The sequence below is a fragment of the Bubalus kerabau genome, chromosome 1 (assembly GCF_029407905.1).
Source record: "Bubalus kerabau isolate K-KA32 ecotype Philippines breed swamp buffalo chromosome 1, PCC_UOA_SB_1v2, whole genome shotgun sequence".
Taxonomy (NCBI): domain Eukaryota; kingdom Metazoa; phylum Chordata; class Mammalia; order Artiodactyla; family Bovidae; genus Bubalus; species Bubalus kerabau.
Window position 1 is genome coordinate 224,039,617 of NC_073624.1, and position 4,548 is coordinate 224,044,164.

Consider the following 4,548-nt stretch of genomic DNA (forward strand, 5'->3'; position numbering starts at 1 on the left):
CACTGAGATGGCTTTTCACCTATTATATATAAAGTTTGTTTGCAGTCCTCATTGTTTGACTAAAATGACCTGTTTGAGGAGAATGAGGAAATGGAAATTCTTACATTGCTGGAGGCAGTTAAACCCATCCAAACCCATCTTAATCTGGTAGGTAGGATTTTGGTCTCTGTGGCTTTTGCTCCTAACTTGACAAAAGGGACTTTGCAATGGAATTGAGGCTACTAATCAATTGGCCTTACCATAGGGAGACACTTCTGTATTATCAGATGGGCCCAATGTGATTACAGGAGCCCTGAAGACCAGAAGAGACAGAGATGCGAATAATGTGAGGAGGCTTTGATGCCATGGCTGGTTCTGAGATACAGCAGGTTCTGGGCAGGTATTGGTGAATGAGTTCTAGGGATAAGGGCGGCCCCAGCTGACAGCCATCAAAGACACAGAACCTAGTCCTGCAGATGTGCGTGCACGTGTGTGCTCTGTCATGCCTGACTTTTATGTGATGCCCCCATGGACTGTAACCCGACAGGCTCCTCTGTTCATGGAATTTTCCAGGCAGGACTACTGGAGTGGGTCACCATTTCCTTCTCCACCTGCAGCTGTGAGGAAATGAATTCTCTCCACAGCACAAAGGAGCTTGGAAACAGATTCTCCCCATAGAGTTTCCAAGAGGGAACATAGCCTGCTGACACCTGCTTCTGGCCTTTTGAGACTCAAAACAGAGAAACCAGCCAAACCCTTTGGATATTTTACCTACATAACCCTGAAATAATGAGCATTGTCTCAGTTCACTAGATTTGCCTTACTTGATGATGGCAGTGCATTAGTCAGGGCTCTCCAGAGAAAACAGAACCAACAGGATAGAGCTGTATTCAAGAGGAGACATCATCAGAATTGGTTCCAGTGTTAAGAATGAGGGATTTCCAGGTGGCTCGGTGGTAAAGAATCCACCTCCAATGCAGGAGACGGGGTCAATCCCTGGGTGGGGAAGATCCCCTGAGGTAGGAAATGAAAATCCACTCTAGTATTCTCGCCTGAAAAATAATATGGACAGAGGCGGCTAGAGGCTAGAGAGTCTGACATGACTTAGCCACCAAGCACGCACACACATTATGAATGAAGCCAGAGAAGTCTGACAACCTGCCACCTACAACCTGGAGACCCAGAAAAGCCACTGGGATAATCCAGCCCGGGCCTGTGACCCTGAGAACCAAGGCACTTCTAGTGTAAGTCTCTGAGTCCAAGGGCCGAGAACCTGGAGCTCTCCTGTCCCCGAGCAGGAGAAGAAAGACGCTCCGGCGCAAGGAGGACGAGGTTGGGTCATGCCCCCCACCCCCACCCCCACCCACCGTGGACACAGCGACTCTGCAGCAACGTCAGATCAAACAGGAACGGCTGGGACATAATCTCCCCATAAATGCCATCCCCAGCACAACCACCCACAATCAGGAGTGAACAGAAAACCCAGAGCTTCTCCCTGAGGAGCAGAGTTTGATCCCCACACACGGTACCCCTACCTTTCAAAACCTGTACCTGAGAGTCGGTTCCTCAGAACATCTAGCTTTGAAAACCAGCAGGGCTTGTGTCCATAGACCACAAGGCTACACGAACCTGGGAGACGCCTCTTAAAGGGCTCACACTTGAACTCACCCAGATAAGGTTTAGTGAGGCGGTAGCCTCTGGAAAGAAGCCCAGACTGTACATGGGGGTGGTTTAATCGCTAAGTCGTGTCTGACTCTAGGGGCCCCATGGACTGTAGCCTGCCAGGCTCCTCTTTCCATTGGATTCTCCAGGTAAGAATACTGGAGTAGGTTGCCATTTGTTCACCTGAAAGGTGTCTGACAAGAATCTAATTTGGCACACAACCAGGGGCCTACTGGCTGACAGGCACCATCTCCAAGCTCCAGCCAGTGGAGGCATCTTTTCTTTTTAAAAAAATGTTATACTGAGTAGCAACAGCGCCAGATCGCAGTTGACGTCCTCCTAGCGGTTTTGTCTGTGTTGTTTCTCCAGTGGCAGCAGCTCTTGCCAGGGCATCAGAATGAGTCCGGTTAGTGTTCCTCCGCGGAATTCTCTCTCCGGCGGCGAATGCAGCCTAAATCGTCTGAGTCCGCGATGAACAGAGAAATGGAACTAGTCCATAAACTCTATCGGTGGCTTGCGCTTTGAAGCTATAGAAGAAAGTTTGAGGAACAAGCAATAAGGAAAACTTACAGATGTAGTAATGAGGGATCCTGCAAGTAAAGATAAGAAAGGTTTGATTTTGTAACTTTTTCATCCATGGCTGAGGTTGAGGCTGCCATGGCCACAGAACCTCATTCAGTTGATGGGACAGTGGTTGAGCCAAAATGTGCTATTGCAAGAAGGGAATCTGGAAAGCCAGGGGCTCATGTAACTATGGGGCTTCCCACGTGGTGCTCATGGTATAGAACCCACCTGCCAAAGCAGGGGACATGAGAGACCCAAGTTGGATCCCTGGGTCGGGAAGATCCCCTGGAGGAGAGCATGGCAACCCATTACAGTATTCTTGGTTGAAGAATCCAATGGACAGAGGAGCCTGGCGGGCTACAGTCCATGGGGTCACAAAGACTTGAACACTGACTAAAGCAATTTGGTATACACACCCACGCATATGTAACTGTGAAGAAGCTGTTTGTTGGCGGAATAAAGAAAATGCCGAGGAACATCATCTTAGAGCTTACTTTGAGGAACATGAAAAAATTGATACCATTGAGATAATTACTGATAGGCAGTCTGGAAAGAAAAGAGGTTTGAATTTGTTACTTTTGATAACCATGATCCTGTGGATAAGATTGTGTTGCAGAAATAACATGCTATCTTGGTCATAATGCAGTAGTTAGAAAGGTTTTGTCTAGACAAGAAATGTAGGAAGTACAAAGTTCTAGAAATGGGGAAGGAGGTGACTTTGGTTTCAGAGGTTCTCATGGTGGTGGTGGGGTGGGGGGTGTGAAAATTTTGGACTAGAGCCTAGAAGTAACTTTAGAGGAGGGTCTGGTGGATATGGAAGTCGTGGTGGATTTGGGGATGGATAATGGGTATGGAGGAGGACCTGGAGGTGGCAGTTTTGGAGATAGCCCTGGTTATGGAGGAAAAGGAGGATATGGTGGTGAAAGACCTGGATATGGCAACCAGGGTGAGGGCTACAGAGGTGGTGATGACAACTATGGAGGAGGAAATTATGGAAGTTATGAAAATTATGATTTGGAAAATTATAACCAGTAGCCTTCTAACTATGATCCAGTGAAGAGTGGAAACTTTGGTGGTAGCAGGAACATGGGGAACCATACGATGGAAGAGACTGGTCCAGAAGTCTTCAGAAGAAGTGGGAGTTATGGAAGTAGAAGCCAATATTGAGCTTCTTCCTGTTTGCCACAGGAAGAGGTCTCACTGTAGGTAACTAATAAAGAAATGGCCAACCACAGAGTCCTCAAGAAATAAGAAATTCTGTACCATCTGAAAGTAGTTCTTGTTGGTGCCTTGATTTTAAAAAGCACTCTAAGAATAAAGGGACATGTTTTCTGATAAAAATAATAGACTTCATTTAGGACATATTCTTAATATAAAACAATTACAAAGTGAGGATAATCACTCACCTAGAGCCAGACATCCTGAAATGTGAAGTCAAGTGGGCCTTAGAAAGCATCACTACGAACAAAGCTAGTGGAGGTGATAGAATTCCGGTTGAGCTATTTCAAATCCTGAATGATGATGCTGTAAAAGTGCTGCACTCAATATGCCAGCAAATTTGGAAAACTCAGCAGTGGCCACAGGACTGGAAATGTCAGCCTGGCATGCTGCGATTCATGGGGTTGCAAAAAGTCAGACACGACTGAGCAATTGAACTGAACTGAACTGAACATCAAATTAGCTAGAAAGATAAATGTATCATGTTTTGAATTAGGTTTTGTGAGTAGACAGATTAAAAATCTATTTTAAATATAAGCTTTATTAAAATAAATAGTCTTATATTCAAATACTTGGTGCAATGTTTACACATAGAATATGAATCTTGTTATATGAATATTAAGTTGTCTAAAGGATTGTCATCCCCTCGATTTATAAAGCAATTTCACAAAGCAATGCATATTCCCATTTCCCTTTCAGTTCAGTTCAGTTCAGTTCAGTTATTCAGTCGTGTCTGACTCTTTGTAACCCCATGGATTGCAGCACACCAGTCTTCCCTGTCCATTACCAACTCTCGGAGCTTACTTAAATTCATGTCCATTGAGTCCGTGATGCCATCCAACCATCTCATCCTCTGTCATTCCCTTCTCCTCCTGCCTTCAAACTTTCCCAGCTTCAGGGTTTTTTCCCGTGAGTCAGTTCTTCACATCAGGTACCCAAAGTATTGGAGTTTCCACTTCAGCATCAGTCCTTCCAGTGAATATTCAGGACTGATTTCCTGTAAGATGAACTGGTTGGATATCCTTGCAGTCCAAGGGACTCTTAAGAGTCTTCTCCAACACCACAGTTCAAAAGCATCAATTCTTCAGCGCTCAGCTTTCTTTATAGTCCAACTCTCATATCCAT

General features: G+C 45.4%; 1 pseudogene; it reads left to right on the plus strand.

Moving 5' to 3' along the window:
* Window positions 1-2,112: 2,112 nt before the first annotated feature.
* On the plus strand, window positions 2,113-3,372 carry LOC129630165 (heterogeneous nuclear ribonucleoproteins A2/B1-like; annotated as a pseudogene).
* Window positions 3,373-4,548: the final 1,176 nt, after the last annotated feature.